The sequence below is a fragment of the Benincasa hispida genome, chromosome 1 (assembly GCF_027475165.1).
Source record: "Benincasa hispida cultivar pf3 chromosome 1, pf3_genome.v1.1, whole genome shotgun sequence".
Lineage (NCBI taxonomy): Eukaryota > Viridiplantae > Streptophyta > Magnoliopsida > Cucurbitales > Cucurbitaceae > Benincasa > Benincasa hispida.
This window is the reverse complement of record NC_143478.1, coordinates 838,734-865,342: the sequence shown is the minus strand read 5'-3', so window position 1 is coordinate 865,342 and position 26,609 is coordinate 838,734. Positions and strand designations below refer to the sequence as shown.

The window sequence follows — 26,609 nt, the reverse complement described above, 5'->3', positions numbered from 1 at the left end:
TAGTATGAAATTTGGAATATGACCAATTTTCTGTTTTTAACTCAAAAGAAATTTCATATTTTATCCACATTCTATTTTGATTCGGAGATAAAAGCTCAATCATTTGAACTTGGGATGAAATTTTGTTATGTGCTCAAATTTGAGATAAGTAGAAGTGTTATTCTCAATCTTGACTTGACTTGAGAATAAGAATTGACAAATAAAATTTGGGCTACAACCAAATTTTAATTTAACATAAAATTGAGATTTTATCCTCAATTTGATTTGCTTTGATTTAAGAATAAATTTAGAAAATTTAAAATTTGGATAAATTTTGGAATATGGTCAAATTTAAAAGAAGTTTAGATGAGGTGCACCTACCCACTCATCAATCACGGTGTTCAACTGGCTTGTAGTGATAGATCCCTGTCGTATTGGAATTAGGCGCCCATCTATTTACGATTGTCAAGTAATCTCTTCAATGTTCAATCCGACTCAATGTTAGAACATTTCTGAATAGCCTTAATATCTAATCTCAAGCTAATCATGCAAATTCACATCGTTTCAAAAGTTCTCTCTCTTTTTGAAATTAAAGCAAAGAAAATCAAATTTAAATAAAAATCAATTTTCTAAATTGAAATGATTTTCCTTGGAGATCTACATCAATTAGGATTTAAAATCTTTCCATAAATTGGCTCAACCCAATATATATATTTTTTGTTAACTTCAAACACGCCATAGGTAATTTCCCACCCAATATTCAAAGAAGTTTCACCCTTCCTTTTTTGCCTTTTTTTTTTTTTTGCTTATTGTTTTTCTTACTGCCATCGGCCGCCGCCCCTCTCTTGGTGACCTCCACAGCCGTCGCGCCGTTCGATGCCCACCAAACACCATGAGAAATGGAGATGTCTTTGTTGCCTCCACGTCTGAACCGTTTTTCAACTGTCATTTGGTGTAACTCCAACATAAGAGACGCTGTAAATCAAGGCAATGCGTACAAAGCCCAAGGGCAGATCCGAACGACCGTGGTGAGCCTCTGCTGACTGGCGACGGTGGCGAGTGACTGGCGGACCGGCCGTATCCCAACAGCGAACCCCCAGGTGAGCGGCCGACAAACCGGCCGTATTCCAGTAGTGAACCCCTAGTGAGCGACCGACGGTGTCTCTTCGCGACATCAAAGAGATCGACATGGGTTTTAAGCGGCGGCCGTCGGACAAGACAAACGGTAGGGCTTATGGTCGTAACAAAGAGGAAGATGTGAATGGGGGGACTGCGACTGAAACGGAAAAAAAACTAGGCTTTTGTTATTTTTTATTTATTATATATTTTCTCTTTTTTATTTCTTTTTACTTTGTTTTCTTTTCTTTTTTCCTCTTTTCTTTTTTTAAAATCCATTTGATTCAATTTTTTTTTTTTAAAAAACAAATCTCTTTGAAATTTTCTATCACCCTATTTTTTACTTTTCTAATATATATATATATTTCCTTAATTTATTAACTTGTCCCCGTTTTTTACAGATTAGCAACTTAAGCCTCGAGGGAGTAACCATTTTTTTTACCTCACCGACTTCTTTATATCTTTGCAAAAGGTGAATTTTTTTAAGCAGGGATACCTTGATACATGGTTTTCGTCTCGACACACATAGGGATGATCTCTGAACAAACCCTATTGTATCACTTCTTGATCAACATAGGGATGACCTTGGAAAGATGTAAAAAACCCTATTACATAACTGCTTGATTAATGTAGGGATGACCCCGGAAAGGTTTAAACAAACCTATTACATAACTGCTTAATCAACGTAGAGATGATCCCAGAAAGATCTACACAACCCTACAATACCACTTGTTGATCAATATAGAGATGACTTCGGAAAGGTCTAAACAACCCTATTACATAACTTGATCAATGTAGGGATGACCCCAAAAATGTCTAAAGGACCCTATTACATAACTGCGATCAATATAGGGATGAACCTGAAAAGGTCTAAACAACCCTATAATACCACTTGTTGATCAACATAGGGATACCAAAAAGGTTTAAACAGCCTTATTACATAATTGATTGATCAACGTAGGGATAACCCCGGAAAGGTCCAAACAACTTTATTACATAACTACTTGATCAACGCAGGTATGACCCTGAAAATGTCTAGTCATCTACTTGGGCTTAGAATATAGTAAAGCTTCGTGGAGGTCACCTATTTTTTATCTTTCATGTCTAATTTTCTTTGGATTATGGCGCCGAGACTCATTCTTCACCTATTTTTTATCTTTCATGTCTAATTTTCTTTGGATTATGGCGCCGAGACTCATTCTTTTATGGTGATTTTTTTTACAGAATAATAGCTCACTTTACTGAATGCATCTCGTCTGGTGAGAGATACCCCATGATTCTTGCAGATGGAGGACAACCAATAAAAGATGGACTTAGTTTTCTTGTGGAAAAGTCATTAGCTGACCCTTTTGCAGATCGTTGGCCAAGTTTAGACAATAATATGATTCTTCCTAAATTATCAACAGAAATGCTTTTGGCTTAGAGAGAAAGCGTGTGGATCTTACAATCTTCTACTCATGACGAGGCCCCTAACCCCGACCAAGTATTAACTCTCGAACGTCATATAGTCGAGGGCCAGACTCGCTGGAGCATCATAATGAAGGTCTCTAGAGAATTTAGCATTACTAATTATTATTGGGAGTGACTTGAGTTCGTAGTCGACTGAAATGAGCAATTCCTTTATGATGTCAATTTATTTGGTGCGGTGATTACTTCTCTGTACAAATATGATCGTAATAGAGATGTAGTTTGAGCCTTTTACGAAGCTTGGTGTCCTTCAACCAACACTCTTCACACTGTGGCAGGTGAATTATCCATTTCTTTATTGGACCTATGGTCATTTGGGTGTCTTCCAATCAGGTGGAGTTTTTGTGAGGAGGTGATTCCTTCCCTTAAAGAATTAACTGGCTATCGAGACAAGGAGAGATATCTTCCAAAGACGGGTGAACATCTTTTCCAAGCGTATTATCAATAGTGTGCTTGCAGAGAGAAAATCATACAACACCTTCTAAGAATGATTCCCTGACGACCATTAACTTTTGGATTTCATTTTGGTTCCTAAGGGCTCAAAGATATGATAAGTCTACACAGAAGCAAAAGAAAGCCTCATACTCCCAGTCTACTCAAAATCCCAATGGTACGAGGTTCGAGTCCCGAGAATGGTCGAGTAGGGAAAATATGTTATTTGCATAACTCAGGATAAAAGACAACTCGAAGAGTAAAACATATTTGGCTGCCTTTTTATCCGATTGATTGTGCCTTTTTGTGTTTCTACAAAATGGAGGCTATCTTCACCCTTGAGTCTTTAGAATTGCTAGTTTGATGGTCAACAAGACAATCTATAGCCTTACCGTCCCAGTTTTAGCCAATATATATCATGGCTTAAGGCTAATAACAGAAGTTTCAAACTCAATTGGACGCATGTACTCTCACTTTCCTATGTATTATGTCCATGGTTGGCTAGCCCACTATTTTAACATACACTACCCCATTCCTGTAGCCATTCGGGGTCCAAAGATGATCAACTTTTCTGGCGAAGGTGACTCAATCTACTTTGGTGCAAATATTTAATGGCACGTGAATATTTAGAACAAAAGTAGGCACGAGTGCATGACCGATGGCTGATACTCATAATTTCTAATGTAACATCTCAAATTGTTAGGTAAATTTTTTTTTTTATTTAGTTGTCTTGATTATTTGGGTGTTATTTTGAGTGTTGAGGCTGAATTTTAATTTTTGGGTCGAGATAATCCAATCTTAATTAAGTGTTCAAGATCTAAATTTGGATTTAATTCAATTGGTGGATCTATATTTCGGTTTGGAATATTGGAGAAGATTTGGAAATATTGGGATTAATTGATAAAAAGTTTATGAATTTAGGGGATTTGGAGGTTTGAATTTTATTTAGGATTTATTGTTGGTAGATTTAAATTGGTGAGAGAAAATTTATATGATTGAGGTTTGATGTGATGGAAGGGAAGGGATAAGTATATATATACATATATATTAGGGAAAAGAAAGGGAACACACATATATATATGCACAACTTTTCCCTTTTTCTTATTAAATTTCAAAACCCCATATATATATATTGGGAATTATGGTTTGAGAAGGAAATAAAATAATATATATTTAAGTCACCTAGGGAAGCATGTGCAACTATTCACCCATCTTCAACCTTCCTTCCCCCACTCTCTAGCCGACCCCCTCTGCCTCCATCTTTCTTCTTCATGTTAGCTTCATGCCGCCGCAGATCGCCAGCACCCATTCGCTTGGACCTAACCATTGCTATCGTTGTGCCTCACCATCGAGCCACCGGTTGTTGTTTCGTTCGCGCATCGGTCGAATCTCCGGCGTGCAGGTGAGCCGCCGTGCGTGTTCTCTATAGGTCACTGCCGTTCTTGTGGGTCTCACCAAATTTTGATCGGATTCTAGTAAGTGATCGATTTTGTGATTTTGGATTCGTTTTGGGGTGGCTATTGGTAACCCATCAAGTATTGAAATTAATTTGAAGTTTACCCATTTTTGGTTGGGCATTAGGTTCAATTTGGAAGGAAGTTTGAAGGCATGAACGTGGTATCCAATGATTTTAAAGGTGATTTAAGATGAGTTTCATGAGTTTATTATGGAGTTTTGACTTTGGGGTTGATTACCCATAAAGCTTTTGGGACTAAATTTGCTTTATCCATGTTATTTAGATTTTATATTTGAAGTTTTGAAGGGTTTTACTGAGCTGTCCACGGAGTTAAAGGTTAGTTTTGAGGCAATTTTATATTCAAGGTCAATTTGGGTAAAGTGTCATGGTTTCTTTAGAGTGAATCTAATTTTTTTTTTGGGGGGCGGCTTGAAGAGGATAAAATTAATTATATATTGTGTTCTAGGATTTACACCAAGAAGTTTTCAAGCTATGAAGATTGGGTTGATTCATTGAGCTAAGATAAGTAATTTACTATCGGTTTGCGCTCGAACCCTAAGTTGATGTTAAGACTGGGAATACACTGAAAGCATGTTTATTACATTATGTTATTGCTTGATATGAACTTGGACGATGTATGTTGCATGTAGATTGTGGTGGTTGTTAGATTGTGGTGGTTGTTATCATTCCTATCGGACTGTGTTCACTGAGTATGATTCGCCATCCTTATGGGATCGCCACCTACGATCATGTTATTGCAACTCTTCGGAGTCACTTGTTTTATGAGGGTGTGCCTTTGGGTTCGCCCCTTATGCTTATATTCGGAATGTACACCTTTGTCTTGATAGGAAAGTTGACAGGTACATCTAGTGGGCCACTTATTGGGTATTTTTTTACTCACTCTACTATCTACATTTTTTTCCGGTAAAGGAAACGGCAGAACGACAAATGACAAGAAGAATTCGTGACCAGGCCTTGGGACTAGATATCGCTTCCGACATGTTTTCTTTTCATCTTTTCATGTTTTCATGTTTTAGTTTAGAAGTTAGACAATTAAATTATTTGTTTATTTGATTTGGTTATTTATTTAGTTTATTTTTGTAAAAAAAGTAAAGTTAGAGGTACCCCGAACAGAGACTTTATTTATTTTTTTTATAGGTTTTATAATAAAAATCTATTTCATTCTTTTGAATTTAGTCAAACTTTGTGAAAATATCGTTTTGAGATTTATGCATGCATATAGTAATGATCTGACTCCCATTCTAGAAAGTCGGGTCATTACATTTAAAGTCTTGCTATTTCACCAGTATGTGATCATGCTACCTAACTTCCTAATATGAGAACGTTTGGACTATAAAATCGTATAGCCCTTATCGATTTGGTCGACAATTTAACTTTTACTAAGACATCCCTAATGATATAGGGGGTATATCACCTGCCACACACCAAGAAATATGTTATATCATTGGAGAGTATGCATGACATGTAAGACATTATCTCAAGTATTTCTACCTGCTCGCTTGTTGGAGCCATGCAACCATGTTACACCACACTTAGGGATGATCATTGAAACTGCTAAAACTGAACCGAATGCTAACCAAAAAGGAACTGAACCGAAACCGAATTAATGTAGTTTAGTTCTGTTTGATGTATGTTGGAATTGAATTATTGCGATTCGATTCGGTTTCAAATCTAAAAACCGATTTGAAACCGAACCGAACAACTTTTTAATAAATATATTAAAAAACAATATAATATAATATATTGGGGTTGTACGGTGAAATAACTCACTTTCAACTACTCTTGAAAAGGTTTAAATCTCATTTTGGTCTCTAAACGTTTAATTGTGCTTTATTTTGGTCCCTTCAAAATGCCCATTTTGGTCATTTAACTTTTTAGATTTTTGAAATTTTTTCATGAGCTTTTGTCTATTTTAGTCCGTAAACTGTTATGGATTTCAATTCTATAAGGATCATCTTTTTTCTTAAACTGTTTGCTGATTTTTGGTTGAACCATAAAAACATGTTTGCTCTATATTTTCCTCTTAGAACTCATTCTCCTTTTCAACTTCTATTTGATTGTTCTTATATTGGTTCTCCTTTGTATATTGTAGGCATTAGGTAGTAGGTATGATGTCGACGAGCTTGACCAATAGTGATAGTAATACTAAGACTGATAGCAAGTGCAACTACTGCTCTAATGTGAACGAAAATGATGATGTTGTTGAGATTAGCATGCCTCCACAAGAATTCCAACCAGCTTGAAAAAAGAGGAAAAATACGTCTACGGTATGGGATCATTTTACTAAATGCTCTGAATATAGTGATGATGATCCACATGCTAAATGTGATTATTATGGAATGGTGTATGCATGTCATCCAAGAAGGAATGGAAATTCAACTATGAGAATGCATCTTGAACATTATTATAAAAAAAATTCTTATAAGATAAAAGACAGTAAGTTAGATATAACACAAATGAAGTCAACTATAATATGTTCACTATTGAGAATGCTCGAAGACTAATTGCTGAGATGATCATAATTGATAAATTGTCCTTTAAATTCGTGGAGAACGAGGGATTTAGGAGGCACGTGGAAGAGACTTTGATTTTAGTAGAACCAAAATTTGTTATTCCTTCTCGAACTACAATTGCTAGAGATATTTTAGGAATATATGCTAGCTTGAGAAAACAGTTGAGAGACATTTTTATGGAGGAAGGATATAAAGTCTCACTTACGACTGATACTCAAAATATTAATTACATGGTTTTGACCGAACACTTTATTGATAGAAAATGGAAGTTACATAAGAGAATTATTAGTTTCTCTCAGATTGAGAATCATAGAGGGGAGACAATAGGAAAAGAGGTGGAGAAATGTTTGAAACAATGGGGTATTTATAGGGTTTTAACGTTAACTGTTGATAATGCTTCATCAAATGATACAACCATTGCTTATCTAAAGAAGCGTTTTAAACATGGGTTTATGTTGAATGGGGATTTCTTGCATATTAGGTATTGTGCACATATATTGAATTTGATTATCTATGATGGTCTGAAAGATGTGAATGATACATTGATTCGAATTCGAAGTGTCGTGAGGTTTGTTAGATCTTCTCCTGCTAGACTTGCTAAATTTAAGAAGTGTATTGAAGAAGAGAACATATCTAGTAAGAGTATGTTGTGTCTTGATGTTCAAACTATATGGAATTCTACATACTTGTTGCTTGATGCAATTGAAAAGTTAGAAAAGACATTTGAGAGGTTAGAAGACTGCGACACAATCTACATGAATGAAGAGAGTAAACCAACCACCAAAGATTGGGAAATTGCTAGTTTTTTTACTAAGTTCTTGTGAAGTAACTGTTAGACTTTCAAGGTTTTTTTTAATGTTACTTCTAACACGATCTTTCATAAGATTAGTATTATTTAGAATTGCATAAAAAATATTCAAGTGGAGCTAGTCCTGATAATTTTCTTTTGCATGACATGTCTTTGAAAATGCAAGAGAAGTATGATAAGTATTGGGGAAAAGCGAGAAAACAAATTTCTTTTTGTATATCGCTTTTGTTTTGGACCCACGTTACAAGATGAAATCTCTTATGTATTGTCTGAATCAATTATTTGATATGGATACAATAAAAGAAGTGGGAAATAAGGTGGAGTCTGTTTTGAGAAAACTGTTTGTCGAATATACTTTGTGATTTGGACCCATTTTTCATCTTCATGTTCAATTTCATCATCTCAAGTGTTGAAGGATTGTGCAAGTATGAGTCAATCTTCGGTTTGTAGTGATAGTAGTAGTAGTAGCTCTTTGAGTACTACATCTTCATCTAGAACTACTACTTCTACTGTTAGTACTACTTCAGACGTTTTTCGTTTTGATTTTGAAGATATGGAGGAAGAGGATACACTAAGTATGGATACAGAAGTTAATATTTACTTATTGGAGCCTCATATTAAATGTGAGGAGAAATTCTATATCTTAGATTGGTGGAAAGGAAATTCTTCTAGATATAAGGTTCTTAGCCAAATTGCGCGAGATCTTTTAACAATTCCGGTATCCAAAGTTGCTTCTGAGTATGCATTCAGTACTAGTGGGAGAGTAATTGATCCTTTTCGTTCCATGTTAATTCCAACCACAGTTGAGGCACTTGTATGTGCAAAAAATTGGTTACGTTCAAAAGCAATTAGCATTGATTTTCAAAGATATTTGGAGGATCTTATAATTGTTGAAGAAGGTTCGTATCTTTAAAACATTCTTTCTATACTTCAAATATATTATTTATATAATTAGTATGTTAACAAGAATCATTTTTGTAGACTTCAAAGTAGGTTTAAAGGTGAAAATCAAGGAGAGGAACGGGAAGGAGAAGAACATGAAGGAGAAGAATGTGAAGGAGAAGGTGGCTTGAACAAGTTTGTAACTTTTGTGTTTGGTGGACTTTGAAACTTTAATGTTTGTAGTAATTTTATTTATGTTTGATGGACTTTGGAACTTTTATGTTTGTATTGTAGTACTTGTATTTATGTTTGATGGACTTTGAAACTTTTATATTTGTAGGACTTGTATTTATTTTTGGTGGACTTTAGAAGTTTAATGTTTGTTGTAGGACTTGTATTTATATTTAGTGAGGTGCACTTTGGAACTTTTAAGTTATTGTTTGAAGAACAAGAACTTTTATGTTTGTAGTACTTATATTTTTTGACTTTGGAATAATTTTAAGTTTGTTGTTGAACTTGTAGTTTTATTAGTAATCCAAACGATACCAAATAATGACTATTTGCAATTGTTATTATTAAACTTTAAACATTTTAATTCTTATTGTTTTTAAATTTCAATATTATCCGTCAAAACTATATTTTTAAATACATTGTTTCAAGTCATAGAAATTTAGAAAATATGAAAAAACCATAAAAAATCTTAAAAAACAAACAAACAAACCACGAAATCGAAGTTCGGTTTGGTTCAAATCGAACATATAGTTCAGTTTGAAAAATACTTTTTGAAATTTGCAGTTCGGTTCGATTTGAGTCCCAAACCGAATCGAATAGAGCCGTGAACACCCTTAATCATGCTACAAAAATTGGTGGCTAACGAAGCATGAGACTTATTTTGAGGACAATAGACATCATTTAGTGAATAGCACTATTCCTATTTCATCACGACCTAAGCTATCCAAGAACAAAGGGAATAACTTAGGTGGTAAACAAATTCGTTTAATTGAAGCATCAGCTCCCAACCTTCAGAAAGATATTGCGACTTATAGAGAAGAAAGCCATATTAGTACAAGTGATCATCATTAGAAAAGATCCTCAAAGAAGGCCAAGACATTCGTTGATGACTTTTTTGAAGGAGTTTAAAGTGCTTCGATAGGTCCTAGCATCGCTATACCCCGTATCCCTTCTCTCTCTCTATCTATTTATCTATCTATCTTCTTCTTTAACAGACAATTTATTTATTTGTTTATTTTATTTTTTTATTATTATTTTTGCAGTCACCCTTGAGCAATCACCTTTAAGAGCTTGCAGACAACATAGTGATGAATCTTTAACGAGACCTTTTGCTTTGTATTTAACCATTGAGAAGGTTGACACTTTTGAAGTACCGGTAGTTAAACCAGCTGCAACAATCCTCATGACTTCCTGTCATTTCAAAAGATATTCAACGCAACAAGAAGAAAATAAATGAGGAAAACGTGGAAGTTTTGAACCCTCCAACCAGAGAAAATGGCTTCTCCGAAGTATTTTTAATGGAGAAAGTCCTACCCCTTCCTGGTTCCTTCAAAATTTCTGAGCCGGACCAATGTACTTATAGGAAATTGATCACAGTAAATCCTAAACCATCTTTATATTATGGCGAAGCAAGGGTTTCAAACTTCTTTCATATAGCTACTTTATCTATATGGGAGGATATTCATGATAAGATTGTTCATACCCCTTTTGAACAAATCCCGAGCCTTAAACTAAAGTGGCTAAAGTATTTTCTGGCATTTCCAAGATTTATGCAAACAACCTAGTTCCTCTTCAAGATTTCGTGAGTAACTATTTTAAGGGGATAGATAACTTCAACGAGGTACAATCTTCATATTCTACCTAGATGTTCTCAGCTGACAAAGATCGCCAAGTGTGTAAGAAAATTGTTGGAGTTGATGCCCTAAATCTAATAGGGTCATGTAGTTTGTAAACACTTGTATGAACAAACACTTTGTGATTTATAATATGAGATATGTTATTCACTCCAGTCTATGAAATATGAGATATTTTAGTTTTATTAACTATAAATCAATAAACTAAGATCCTTGGTTGTCGTTGTAACTTAAGCATGTATGTGAAGATATACAAGTGGATTGTTCTTTAAGTGATAACCTAAATGATCAGTAGTATATGGATAAATGAGGGATACCTTATCCTGATGACACTACGAGTGTGGCTCACTTTGTAGGTGTTACAAATGTTGTAAAGTGCTACAAATGATCTGATCTTAATCATTCGTATATTAGACATGTAAGCGGGGATACTCTATATAAAGAAGTTTGTATAAGATCGGACCACAAAATGTTTAGTCTCATTATATAACGTTGTTTATAATTGAGACTTTCATTTCACTAGGATGACCATAAATAATATGATCTTAATCCTAAGTGAGTTGTGAACTCCTACCTATGAGGGCAGTTCTTTGATTTGCATGGGTGCGAGTGGCCAGATCGCCGACTCAAACCTACCACTTTGGGGATTTGTCTGATTGAGGAGCTGGGAACTCAGCTACACAAGACAGAATTCACTCCTTCCCCGAAGTAGGGATAAGTAAATAAATTACTCCCTTAAGGGTTGATTCCGGGGCTTGAACAATGTGGCGCCACACCTTCTCTTAGTCCGAGAAGGGTTTAATCATAGTAGGACTATGATCTATTGTTCATTAGAGAAATCAGTGGTACTTATGGAGGTAGATGTAACTACGGGGGCAAAATGGTAAATTGGCCTACCTGTACTTACGAGCGGTTTTTGAAGGGTAATAGTATTGTTGATTGGTTATATCCAATGGACAAAGAAATATATTTGTAATGTGAATAGTGTAGCTGTTGATCTTTAGTGGAGTGCCCAGAAGTTAATGGATGGTGGATATTGTAATTAAAGAGTTTAGTCAGTTATTCATGTACTGTTTGAGCTTCAAGCTACAGGTCCATAAGGTCCCCTTGGTAGCTCAATGGATTCATATTGAGAATCAGTTTTTGGGTTAGTTTGAAATGTTCAAATTAACAAGAGGGTATTTGATTATATATGATATAATTCAATTAATTTAATTATGTATGATATAATTGATTTAATGTATTTGATACATTATTATTTGATTGGAGGAATTAATATAAATATGATTTATATTATATGCCATAAAAGAGAAAAAGAACTATGATTTATATGTCGCATATGATGCAATGTTAAAACTATAGGTTATAAATATAATATGATAAGTTAATTATTCTTTTTATTTATAATGTATTAATTATGAGATAATTAATTTTCTTTTTCTCTGATAACCAACCTTAGTGGGTGGTTTGGTTTATTAAAATTGAGGGATAAAGATGAAAAATAGTTTTTCATTATTAATTCCATGCTTCATGCATCAAGTAATCACATTACTTTCGAGAGACTAAACGATCATGTCGAGTATTCTATACGATAGAACTCGTTTCTACGCAAAACAAGTTTATACGATAGACTTCTTCTTCTATACAATTAGTTATTGTATACTCGATCGTTTAGTTCCTCCATCCCTCTATCCAAATTCATACAGATCCCACAACTCCTGGATTCTCACACCGAGAATACCAAAGTAACCTTGTGGTGGTGTTGAGTTCCATTCGAGGATTGAGGATCGAGTTGTACTCGCTGGTGATCGAGGATTTTCGAGAGGCTCATTGCGTTCATGCTTGTTTGCTGAGTTGCTGAACGATCGAGGGAAATACGTGAAGAAAGGGTTCTTCAAAGGTATTATTTACTCGATCTCTTGTATGTTAATTAAGAAGCATGCTGAAATTTAGTCTTTAATGCATAATAGTTTGGAATGACTGTAAATATTTATGTTATTTCACAATGGAATTTGGAACGATCCGCTTCCACTCACTGGTCCTCTAGTTTTATAGTTCCTTCAATTGGTATCAGAGACAGGTTGTTCTAATATTCCAAATTTCATTGTTGTATTGAATTTCATTTATAGTCTTGGTGGATTTTATGAATTCTGCAATGCATTTAAGTGTTATATGTAGTTGTGGGGATGATTGCCTCTGTTTAAAACTTTCTTTAGTTAATTTGTAAGGGCCCATGCGTTTTGGAGCATAATTAACATGCTATCGAGTATGTATTCAAGTTTTTGTTTTGTTTGAGTCATTCGTGATGAAGCTTCAGACGCATGGAGATGTTGTTTGCTTTGAGGAAGAAGACCAATCGTTGGTTGTATCATGTAGCCCAAGCTAAACGATTGTTTAGATTTGGCTATGCGATCGTGTAGAAAAGTTCTACTTGATCATGTTATTTGCTAAACGATCGCATAGCTAATGTTACGCGATCTAGTAAAGAGTTTACTCGATCGTGTTGTGTTGGCTACTCAATCGCGTATATGCTCGGGGTAAACGATCATTGAGTATATGATATTCGACGCATGGTGCGTGCACTAAACATAGTCACTGGCTACTCGATCACTTGGTATACGATACTCGATGCTTGCTCTTCGATCATTTAGACAATCATACTGCATCGCATAGTCGTTGTCTACTCGATTGCATGGCATGCATTGCTCGATGTGCGCTACACGATCGCGTGGCCTTCATGCTCATCACATAGTCCAAAGGCACGCGACCCACGCTATACGATCATTTATACTCGATAGGCGTTACTCGACGATCACAAGAAGTTACTACACGATCAAGTGACGAGGCTTCGCCCGGGCAGTTCAAAACCTGGTTCGCCTATTTGAACCGGTTGACTCAATTTTTTTTGTAATAGTTAGCTTTTCTTTCCAGTTTTGAGGCTAATTATCCCGGTCCATCAATTTTTTAATGAATGTACATGTGATGTATGTTTAATTATACGCCATGATGTATTTTTAATGTATGTCATATATTAATTATAATATTTTTCTCTACTAGATATAAATCATATTTATATTCAATTTCCTCCAAATTAATTCATCTCATACATAAAATTAATTATATCATATTTAATTAACTCGTTCAATTATATCATATTTAATTAACTCGTTCAATTATATCATATATAATCGAATTCCCTCTTGTCAATTTGAACATTTCAAATTGACCCAAAAACTAACTCTCAACTTGTATCCAAGCTAGCAATGGGACCCTATGGACCTATGGCTCGAAGCTCCAATGGTATGTGAATAGCTGACTAAACTCTTTATTCACGATATCCACCATTCGTTAACTATCAGGCATTCCATTAAAGACCGATAGTTGAACTCTTCTTGCCATAGATATATTTCTATGTCCATGGATATAACTAATCATCAGTACGATGACCTTTCACAGATACTCGTAATTACAGCATGCCAATTTATCGTTTTGCCCCTGTAATTACATATTCCTCCTTAAGTACCATTGATCCCTCTAATGAATAATATAACATAGTCCTACTATGTGTGAACACCTCTCGGGCCATGAGAAGGTGCGTGGCGCCACATCGTTCAAGCCCGAGGATCAGCCCTTAAGAGAGAAATCTATCTACTTACCCCTAGTTTGAGGAAGGAGTGAACTCCATCTTGTGAAGCTAAGTTCCCAGCTCCCAAATCAGAAGAATCCCCAAAATGATAGGTTTGAGTCGGCGCTCTGGCCACTCGTATCCATGAAAATCAGAGGACTGCCCTCAATGGCAGGAGTTTCCAACTTATTCAGGATTGAGGTCACGTTACCTATGGTCATCCTAATGAAGTGAATTCTCAGTCATGAACGGAGTTATATGAAAAGACATTAACATTTCGAGGTCAGGTCTTATACAAACTCTTTGTACAGGATGCCCCCACTCTCATGTCCACTACACAAATGATCAGGATCGGACCATCTGTGACAAGTCACAACATTTGTAACCATTCCACAAAGTGGGCCGCGTCCATAGTGTTACCAGGATAAGGTTTCCCTCCTAAATCCATATACTACAGACTATTTTGGTTGTCACTTAAGACATGATCCACTTATATGTCACTACATACATGTTTAAGTTACATAAAGACAACCAGGGATATTAAGTTTATTGGTTTGTGGTAAAATAAAAAACATCTAAATGTGCAAAGTCAAGAAGTGAAGTAAATATCATATATATTATACATCACAAGTGTTCGTACATAGTTGTTTACAAACTACAGGACACGAGACTTTAGGGCACAAACCCCAACAATTAGTTCCTGGCAGCAGCTTGAGGTTGGTGAGATGACGATGCGAGTTGGAACTGGGCACGTCGTCTCAACTGTGGTAGTGAGAGGTCTCCGGTTGACTTTACATAATAGATTTATCATTTTGAATGATGTGTATGTAGATCCCGAGTTAAAGAGAGAACTTAATTTCTGTAAAGTCGTTGCTTGAATATAAATACACCTTGAATTTTTCAGTAAATAAATTGTTTATTTCGAAAGATGGTATTGAAATATGTTTAGCACAACTGGAAAAAATTTGTATATGCTAAGGTAGTTAGCAACAAATTCCCTCCATAATGGAGAGATGTTTAAAACTTTCGTAACTCAAAACAAACGACTTAAAGTTTCTCCTAAAGAAAATGCCCAACTTTGGCACCTTCGTTTGGGGCATATTAATCTCAATAGGATTGAGAGGTTGGTGAAGAATGGACTTCTAAACGAGTTAGAAGAAAATTCTTTACCTGTGTGCGAGTCATGCCTTGAAGAAAAAATGACTAAAAGACCTTTTTACTAGAAAAGGTCTAGAGTTAGTGCATTCAAACCTTTGTGGTTTGATGAATGTGCGAGCCAGGGGAGGTTATGAATACTTCATCACTTTTGCTGATGATCATTCAAGATATGGGTACGTTTATTTAATGCAACATAAGTTTGAATCCTTTGAAAAGTTCAAAGAGTTCAAGGCTGAAGTTGAAAATACATTAAGTTAAATGATTAAAACACTTCGATCTGATCGAGGTGGAAAGTTTTTGGATTCTGAGTTCCAGAACTATTTGATAGAACATGAAAAAGTTTCTCAACTCTCAGCACCTGGTACACCTCAGCAGAATGGTGTATCGGAGAGGAGAAATAGAATTTTGTTGGACATGGTTTGAACAATGATGAGTTACGCTTCCTTACCGGACTTGTTTTGGGGTTTTGCAGTAGAAACTGAAATATACATCCTGAACTGTGTTCTCTCCAAGAGTATTTTCATAATACCTTTGGAGTTGTGAAACGGGCGTAAAGCTAGTTTACGTCACTCCGCATATGGGGTTGCCCAACACATGTGCTTGAGGCTAAACCTAAGAAACTGGAACCACGTTCGAGGCTGTGCCTATTTGTAAGCTACCCCAAAGGGACATGAGGGGTTACTTTTATGATCCTAAGGAAAAAAAGTGTTTAGATCAACAAACGTTACTTTTCTTGAGGAGGATCATATAGGGGAGCACAATCCTAGAAGTAAAGTGTTTGTATCGAAAAATGCTACTTTTCTCATTCGAAAGTTTGCCTATTTGTAGGCTACCCCAAATAAATGAGGGGTGGATACTTCTATGATCCAAGTGAGAATAAGGTGTTTATATCGACAAATGCTATCTTCTTGGAAGAATACCACATAAGGGTTCATAAGCCACGAAGTAAGCTTGTTTTAAATGAAATTTCTAAGGAGACTACTGAGAAGTTGACAAGAGTTGTTGAACAGACTGATAAATCAACCAGAGTTGTTGATGTCAGTTCATCTAGTCAACCATCTCAAGAGTTGAGACTGCCTTGACGTAGTGGGAGGGTTGTGAACCCACCGGAACGTTACATGGGTTTAATAGAAGCCCAAAACATCATATCTGATTATGGGGTTTAGAATCCGTTGTCTTATAAGTAAGCAATAGAAGATGTTGACAGAGATGAATGATTCAAGCTAAAATAAGGAAATGAAGTCTATGTACTTCAATTATGTCTGGGAGCTTATAGATCAACCTGATGGGGTAAGACCTATAGGTTGTAAATGGATCTACAAGAGGGAAAAAAGTGTGGATGGAAAGGTATAGACCTTTATGACTAGACTTGTTGCAAAGTGTTATACCTAGGTTGAGGGAGTGGACTATGAAGAAACTTTCTCACCTGTTATCATGTTAAAGTCTATCCAGATTCTTCTGTCTATAGCCAATTTTTTTATTATGAGATATGAAAAATGGACGTCAAGACTGCCTTTTTGAATGGTAATCTTGAGGAGACCATCTACATGGCTCAACCAGAAGGATTCATTGATCCAGACGAAGAGCAAAAGGTTTGCAAGCTTAATAGGTCCATTTATAGACTGAAACATGCATCTAAATCTTGGAACATTAGATTTGATAGTGCGATCAAATCATATGGTTTTTATCAGAATGTTGATGAGCCTTATGTTTACAAGAAAATCATCAACAACTTGTAGTTTTCCTTGTGCTGTATGTGGATGATATCCTACTCATTGGGAATGATGTAGGTTTTCTGACTAACATTAAGAAATGGCTAGTTGCCCAATTCCAAATGAAAGATTTGGGAGAGGCGCAGTTTGTTCTAGGGATTCAGATCATAAGGGATCGTAAGAACAAAAAGGTTGGCCTTGTCTCAAGCATCATACATTGACAAGATGTTAATTAGGTACTCTATACAGAATTCCAATAGGGGTTTATTACCTTTCAGGCATGGAATTTTTTTGTCTGAGGAACAGTGTCCTAAGAAAACTCAAGAGGTTGAGAAAATGAGACGGATTCCCTATGCATCGGCTGTTGGTAGCCTTATGTATGCAATATTATGTACTAGACCTGACATTTGATGCAATAGGGATTGTCAGTTGATATCAGTCCAATCTAGGATTAGATCACTGGATGCAAGTCAAAACAATCCTCAAATATCTTCAGAGAACAAGGGACTATATGCTCGTGTATGGAGATAAGGATTTGATCCTTACAGGATACACAGACTCTGACTTTCAGACTGATAGAGATTCTCGAAAATCTACATCAGGGTCAGTGTTCACTTTAAATGGAGAGGCTATAGTATGGAAAAGCATCAAGTAAGGATGCATCGTAGACTCCACTATGGAAATCGAAAATGTAGTTGCCTGTGAAGCTGCTAAAGAGGCTGTTTGGCTTAGGAAGTTCCTCACTAATTTGGACATCGTTCTAAATATATATTTACTGATCAGACTCTACTGTGATAACAACGGGGCTGTGGAAAATTCTAAAGGACCTCGGAGTTACTGAAGAGGCAAGCATATAGAATGGAAGTATCATTTGATCCAAGAGATTGTGCATTACGGTGATGTGATTTTCATGAAGATCACGTTGGAACACAACGTTGCCGATCCATTTACAAAGGCTTTCACGGCTAAAGTGTTCGAGGGTCATCTGGAAAGTCTATGTCTACGGGATATGCGGCATCTTATCTAGGGCAAGTGAGAGATGTTACTAGGGTATAGAGTATGCCTTAGTGTATTGTATTTTGTACTGTTTTGTATTGCACATTAGTCTCCCGAGGCTATAGGATAAGTGGAAGATTGTTGGGATTGGTGTCCTAAATCTCCTGGTAGTCTCGTAGTTTGTAAACATATTGTTATTAATAAAATAAGAGTTATTTTATAAGCTCTTACTCAATCCAGTCAACTAAGATCCATGGTTATTTTATGTAACTTAAGCATGTATGTGGAGATATACAAGTGGATCATGCCTTACGTAATAACCTAAATGGCCTGTAGTAGATAAATAAAGGAGGAATACCTTATCCTGGTGACACTACAGATACGACTCATTTTGTAGATGTTACTAGTATTGTACAGTGCTACATGCGAGTGGGGATATCCTATACAAATAGTTTGTATAAGACTGGACCACGAAATGATTAGTCTCTTTATATAACGCCATTCATAATTGAGACTTACATTTCACTAGAATGACCATAGTTGACATGATTTTAATCCTGAGTGAGTTGGCAACTCCTGCTCATGAGGGTGGTCCTTTGATTTGTATGGGTGAGAGTGGCCAGATTGCCAACTCAACAAGCCTACTATTTTGGGGATTCATCTGATTGGGGAGCTGGAAACTCAGCTACACAAGACGAAATTCACTCCTTCCCTGAAACAAGGGTAAGTAGATAAATTTTTCCCTTAAGGGCTGATTCCGAGTCTTGAACATAATGACCACACCCTCTCTTGGGAAGAGAGGACTCAGCCATAGTAGGACTATGCCTTATAGTTCATTAGAGGAATCAATGGTACTTAAAGAGTTAGATGTAACTACAGGGGCAAAATGGTAAATTGGCCCAATTGTACTTACGAGCGATTTTGTGAAGGGTCGCACTGGTTATTTGTTGTATGGACACAGAAATATATCTGTAGTGCGAAGAGTGAAATTTTCGGTCTTTAGTGGAGTGCCCGACAGTTAATGGATGGTGGATCTCATGATTAAAAAGTTTAGTTAGTTATTCACGTATCGTTGGAGCTTCAAACTATAAGTCCATAAGGTCTTCTTGGTTGCTCAATGGGTTCAAGTTGAGAATCAGATTTTGAGTTAGTTTGAAGTGTTCAAATTAACAAGAGGAAATTTGATTATATATGATATGATTAAATTGATTCAATTATATGTGATATAATTGATATGATATATTTGATACATTATTTACTGGAGGAATTAATATAAAGGTGATTTATATTAAATGCCATAAAAGAGAAAAAGAACTACAGTTTATATGTTGCATATGATGCAATATTGAAACTATAGATTATAAATATAATATGATAAGTTAGTTATTATATTTATTTAGAATATATTAATTATATGATAATTAATTATTCTTTTTCTTTGATAAGCGACATGAGTGGGAGGTTATGCACAATTTATAGTAACTTTGAGATAAAAAGGAAAATGGTTGTAACACCCCGAATTTTTACTTTTTATATAATTTCCGTAATTTGGCTAGTGGAGGGCATTTTTGGAATTTTGGAGTGCAAATGTAAATGCGAGAATTTAATTTTTGACCTTACAAAATTATTCAATTTAGGAATTTATGGCAGGAATTAATCTCACTTTTTGGGAAAGAAAAGAAGTTAATAAAATAAAGTGGAATAAGGAAAGTAATAAAATAAAGTTTAATTTATTTCCTTTTTTAAGTTTTAAGTTTTATTATTATTATTATTATTTTTTTTATATAAAAACAAAACCTTCTCCTCGTTATTCTTTCTCACCGTGTGCACACCCCCCCGTTGAGAAAACCCTAGCCACTGTTGACACCAATCACCGCCGCCTGCCACCGAAGACCCACCCCAGGTTAGCCGTCGCCCCTTCCTCGCATCGACGGTCTAAGCCACATGCACAAGCCCCAGTCGCTCGTCGTCGCTGTCGGGGTGCTGCTCGTCCGCCCGTGGGTCGCCTCTGCTCAGATCAGCGACAACGAACTCAAGCCCTGCTTAGATCGGCGGCAACGAACTCGAGCCCTAGCCACCGTGAAGCCATCGATGCCCAGCCTCTAATTTTGCAGTCTCCAAGTTCCCAGTCGTCGATAATGCCAGAACGTTAGAGTTAGTGGCAAGTTATTCGTTGATTTTTTATACGATGGATTTTGGATATCTTGGATGCGCATTAAGTTTCGATATTTTTGGTCGACGATTCAGTGTGATCGGAATTTGGATTGGAGATTGGGTCGTTCTGAGTCACCGTCAAGCAAGGATTGTGAGAATTGGTGAGTTTAATTGGGTTCTTAACACCCTTCGTCTTGGCGTGTATCTACATTCAATTTCGTGTCTGAAACTCGATTCTAGTTCGACTTGAGCAAACACTTCGAGTAAGTGTTTTGGAGGTATTGATGTGGATTTTTTATTTGGGTTATATTCTTAGGATTGGAGTTTAATTTTACTTTTCACTTAGGGTTCGATTCAAGATTCTTTTAAGCAAGGAAGGAGATAAATTTGTTTCGTTTGAGCTCAAACTCTAAGGTAAGTAATCTTACTACTGGAATCGCTTTTGTGCCAGGCGATACACTGTAGATTTAACATTGAGTATCCTGTAGCAGTTTTTCTTTGATTAATTTTGATTGTTTTGAGATTGGATGGACTGCTTATGAAGGACATATGAGCATGTGGTAATATATCGGAATATCATTATTTTTGAGCTCGATTTGGAATTTTATGAGTTATAGTAAATGATGATTGAGCATGACCCTTAAATTTTGAGTTAAGTAGCACTCTGATTGGAATGCCTTAAAGATAGATGAGCATTAGACATTTGCGGATTTATATAGTTATGCGATTTATTATGAGAATGTGTAGACTGTATGATATATATTACGAAATCCCGAATACTGCATTGTTTACATGATTTAGTGCATGAAAGTGACATACTACAGTTGATTCATTTAAAACTAGATTAAATATGTATGTTGAGGTTAATTAACATGAGGTTGACGATGAGGAGATTTTAGAGGATTTATGATTAGGTGAATGTTATATGTAATATGAAGTTAGATAAAATCCCATTTTCCTTTCCAGACTATGTGACTGCATGAAAGTAATGCACGTCCAAAGGCGCTAGTACATGAAAGAGTACTAGGGCTGGTGTGTATGAAAGTGATACATACCTAGAGGGTACTAGGGTGTACGAAAGAGGTACATACTCAGTGAGTTTTGTGTATACGAAAGAGGTGTATGCCTAACCATGTGTACGAAAGAGGTACGCACCCCTACATTTATAGAGAGGGTCTGGGGTGTACGAAAGAGGTACATACCAAGTGGATTATGTGGATACGAAAGAGGTGTATACATAATTACATGTACGAAAGAAATACATACTTAGTAGGTTAGGTGTATACTTAATTAGGTGTACGAAAGAGGTACACCTTCAGTGGGTTGTGTGTATACGAAAGAGGTGTATACGTAACCATATGTACGAAAAAGGTACACATTAAGTGGGTTTATGTGTATATGAAAGAGGTGTATGCATAACCATGCGTATGTAAGAGATTGTGTTTCCTTCGGGATTCATCAGAGGTTGTGGGTCCTACGGGACTTACTAGAGGTAGTGGACATACTCAACTACAGTAGGATATAAATAAGTTTTTCATGTATATATCTATCCCATGAGGCCTAGAGCAGTTTATATGTTCCACTAGAGGTAGGCATTTAGAGGACATAGATGTCTAGCCCGATCCCAGTGATGGGGTTACTTACTGAGTATTTCATACTCATTCTTTCTTATGTTGATGTTTTCAAGTGATGGTAGAGATGCACCGGTGATGGCGCAGCGGAATTTGTGATCGTGCCATTGGGACTAGTTTTTATGCTTCCGCATCATGAAATTTAGAGTCCTTATTTTTCCCTTAATGTTTAGTTTTACTATTTGGAACTTATTATCAAGGATTGTTTCTTTTATATACATTTAATAGTCTTTACGAATTATGGGTACCCTATTATTGTTTTAACAATTGCATTTAATAAATGGCTTTTGAACTTCTCTCGTCTATTTAACATTTATTTCAACATAATTGAGCGTCGTCTTAAATCCTATGCATGTATTTATTTTAGTAACGACCTAACCTAAGTCCTAAGGGGTCGGGTCGTTACAATGGTTTTTCCAAAAGATGATGATTCATTATTATATCGTTTCACAAAAAGAAAAACTATCGCGTAAAAGAGTTTTTTACTAAACGATAGTATCTCATAGCCTAAACGATCAAGTATCGAGTTACTATACGATAGTTACTCGTTACTACACGATCAAGTAGCAAGTCTTTATGATTGGCTTCTTCTTCTACACGATCGAGTATCAAGTCTATATGATAGACTTCCTTCCTCTGTCGCATACTTCATCGTCTACTCGATTGTTTACCTCCTTCATTCCTCTATCCAAAGTCATACAGAGCCCACAACTCCTGGATTCTCACATCGAGAATACCAAGGTAACTCTTGTGGTGGTGTTCTTATTCCTTTCGAGGGTCAAGGATCGAGTTGCACTCGATAATGATCGAGGATTCTTCAGTTCGTGTTATTGGTAGTTCTGATCGTTGCGTTCGAGTTCTTCTTTGAACGCGTTGCTGATTGATCGAAGGAATACTAAAAGAAGAAGTTCTTGAAAGGTATTGTATACTCGATCCCTTGTGTTTAATAAAGAAGCATGCTTTAATTTATTGTTTATGCATAATCTCTTCCGTTAGATTGTAATTGTTTGTGTTATTTCTTAATGGACTTTGGAACGATCCGCTTCCGCTCACTAGTCCTCTATTTAGAGTTTCTTCAGGAAGTTCATCTAATAGGTCAAATCCACCTCAAGTGTTAAGGGAACCTCGACGTAGTGAGAGGTTTGCGAACCCATTTATTCACTATATGGGTTTAACTGAAATCCTAGCTATGGTAGCTGATGGCAAGGTTGAGGATCCATTGTCTTACAAGAAGGCAATGGAGGATCTTGACAGAGATGATTGGATCAAAGCCATGGATCTCGAGATGAAGTTTATGTACTTCAACTAAGCTTGGGATCTTGTAGATCAACTTGATAGGGTTAAACCTATAGGTTGTAAATGGATCTACAAGAGGAAACGAGATGCTAATGGGAAGGTATGCCCTTCAAGGCTAGACTTGTAGCAAAGGGTCATATCTAGGTAGAGGGAGTTGACTATGAGGAGACTTTCTCGCCTGGTGCCATGCTAAAGTCTATCTGCATCCTCCTATCCATTTCCTCATATTATGACTATGAGATATGGCAAATGGATGTAAGACTTCTTTTCTAAATGACAATCTTGAAGAGACCATTTATATGGTGCAACCCTTAGGATTCATAGCCCAAGGTCAAGAGCAAAAGGTCTGCAAGTTGAATCGGTCCATTTATGGACTGAAACAGGAATCTCGATCTTGGAACATAAGGTTTGATACTGCGATAAAATCTTATGGCTTTAACCAAAACATTGATGAGCCTTATGTCTACGAGAAAATCATCAATAGTTTAATAGTTTTCCTAGTGTTGTATGTAGACAATTTCCTACTCATTGAGAATGACGTAAGTATACTGACTTCAGTTAAGAACCCACAACTTATGGATTCTCATACTGAGAATACCAAGGTAACCTTGTGGTGGTGTCGAGTTCCATTTGAGGATCGAGGATCGAGTTGTACTCGCTGGTGATCGAGGATTTTCCAGAGGCTCGTTGCATTCATGCTTGTTTACTGAGTTGCTGACTGTAAAAGTTTATGTTCTTTCACAATGGAGTTTAGAATGATCCGCTTCTACTCAATGGTCCTCTAATTTTAGAGTTCCTTAAAAAACCCTCCCGTAAGAGAGAAACGTTGACTTTGATGGGCCACTACAAGAAGAAGACCAAACTATTCAATAGCAGACCAAACGATTATCTCTGGAGAAGAAAGAATTAGAAGCCAGACTACAAAATATAGATGTTGAGTTTGAAAGGCTTTTGATCTTATCTTGTGAGAAAAAAGAAGCCATCAAAACAAGAAAACTTGCAACCGCCAAAATGTAAGAGGAAATCAATACTCTTGAGAATGCCCCAATTATCATTGATAAAGCCATGGAAACTTTGGCTACAATTCGTAAGAATGTGGATTCTACGTGTGAAGAGTTCAAGAACTTCAAGTGGAAGCTTTGACTTTACCTCATCTCTCTTTTTTTTTTAATTATTATTTTCCATATGTAAGTATGAAACTTTGATCCAATGAGAATGAAATTATCTTTTGACGTGATTGTACTTAAATTTTATTTCAAGCTACCTACGTACCCTTTATAATAAATAGGGATCAAGTTATAACGTAGTTCAAAAGATTTTTTTTACTACTTTTTTTCTTTACTAGACTGAACTTTTCCTTTAAGCTGCCTATGTACCCTTTACAATAAATAGTGATCAAGTCATAATTTAGTTTAAAATATATTTTTTTTACTTTTTTTCTTTACTAGAGTGAACTTAAAGTTTCCTATAAGCTGCCTACGTACCTTTTACAATAAATAAGGATAAGTCATAACATAGTACAAATGAATTTTTTTTTTTTTTTTTTGCTTTTTTTCTTTATTGGACTGAAATTAAAGTTTCCTTTAAGCATCCTACGTACTCTTTACAATAAAATGTAGTTTAAAAAAAAGTTTTTTTCTTTCTTTTTGGCATTTTTTTACATATTTATTAAGCATAAAATTTCTTAAGATACTTTTCGTTGATCGGGCCAATTCTCAATCCATCTTGGTTAATGATCTTGTATGCCCCATTTGTGTAGACTTCTTTGACGATGTAGGGTCCATTCCATTTAGGCATGAACTTATTTCCTATATGTCTCGTCGTGATAATGGGTCTTCTTACAACAAGTATCAGATCACCAACTTGAAAAAATCGAGGCTTCACATGTTTATCAAAGGTTTTGGACATTCGTGCTTGGTAACATTCCAACGCCTTTTGAGCTTCCAAATATTTTTCATCAAGTGCTTCTAACTCTTGAATATGTAATTTGGCATTGTCTTCTGTAGTTAACCCTCTTACTCTGCCATCCTTAGTGATGGGATCTCTCTTTCTAGAAGGAGAACGACTTCTAGTCCATAAACAAGAGAATATGGTGTAACTTTTATAAGGGTCCAATGAGTAGTTCGAGAAGCCCATAATGCTTATCCAATCTTCTCTTGCCAATCTCTTTTCGACTTAGAGACAATTTTCTTCAATAGATTGCACAACGTCTTATTGAATGCCTCTGCCAACCCATTTACAGCTGCATTGTATATGGATGACTTTTATTGTTTGGACTTGAATTTCTTACATAATTTATCCATTAAGCTATTGAAGAACTGCCTCCCATTATGTGCCACAATTCGATGGGGAATACCGTATTGGTAGATGATGTGAGTACAGATAAAGTCTAATATATTTTCCTTCTTAGTTTCTCTCAGGGCAATGGCTGCGGCCCACCTTGAAAAGTAATTAGTGGCTAAGGATGTAAGAATGTCCTGCTGACGACTTAGGTGACCGCTGAGATGACGTGTCCAGTTCCAACCTGCATCGTCATTTCCCCAACCTCTAGCTATCGCCAGTAACTAATTCCTTGAAAGGAAGAACAAACATGATTAGTGGTACCTGAATCTATTATCCAGATAGAATCACTATTCTCCACTAAACAAGTTTCTAAAATGAGTATATCATATTTATCTTATTTGGTCTTCTTCTTTACTGCCAAATATTTGAGACAGTTCCATTTCCAATGTCCCTCTTGGTTGCAGACGAAACAAATTTCGTTAGCAACTTTAGTCTTCTTTCCCTTTTGGACAGTAGTGGGTTAATTTTCCCTTGACCTTCTTTCTTCTTCTTCCACTTTTTGATGCCGGAAGAAGATGATGCAAACTTTGTTCTAGAGGTTGAACCTCTGTAGAACTTCTTTGAGAACAAGGTAACATTTGCCTCACCCTTCTTTTCCTTGACTTTCATCTAGGATTGGTATGTCTGCAGCTCATTAAGGAGGGTGGTTAGGTTGTAGTCAAACTTGTTCATAACAACGTTATTGCAGAATTGGAGGAAACTCTCAGGTAGAGTTTCCAAGATGAAGCTAACTTGACTAGTTTCGTCGATGACAAACTCGTTCATCTCCACACGCTAAAGTAGACCATCATGTTCAGAATATGTTCACAAACAGAGGCTCTTCCTACATACGGGCATTGAAGATGTACTTAAGAGCGTTAAGGTGAAGTTGTGTGGACGATTGTCTAAACATCTCCCTCAACGAATCCATGATCTCGCTAGCTATGACCATGAGTTTATGCTTCTTGGCCAAGACTTCAAATAAGCTAGCCAAGATGTACACCCGGACCTTTTCATTCGCCTTGAATGATCTTTCATATGCCTCTCGAACATTTTGGTCTGCATTGGCAGTTGGGACTTGAGGACACTCCTTAACAATGACGAATCTTAGGTCATCTATAATTAGCACAATGTTAATAGTATTCTTTCAACTTGTGTAATTATTTTTGTTCAGTT

The 26,609-nt window shown here is 36.1% G+C and overlaps 2 pseudogenes; both read left to right on the top strand.

Annotated features, from left to right (window-relative positions):
- The first annotated feature begins 3,474 nt into the window (after positions 1-3,474).
- LOC150038161 (uncharacterized) lies at positions 3,475-9,814 on the top strand (annotated as a pseudogene).
- Positions 9,815-10,203: 389 nt separating this feature from the next.
- LOC150038160 (uncharacterized) lies at positions 10,204-24,254 on the top strand (annotated as a pseudogene).
- Positions 24,255-26,609: the final 2,355 nt, after the last annotated feature.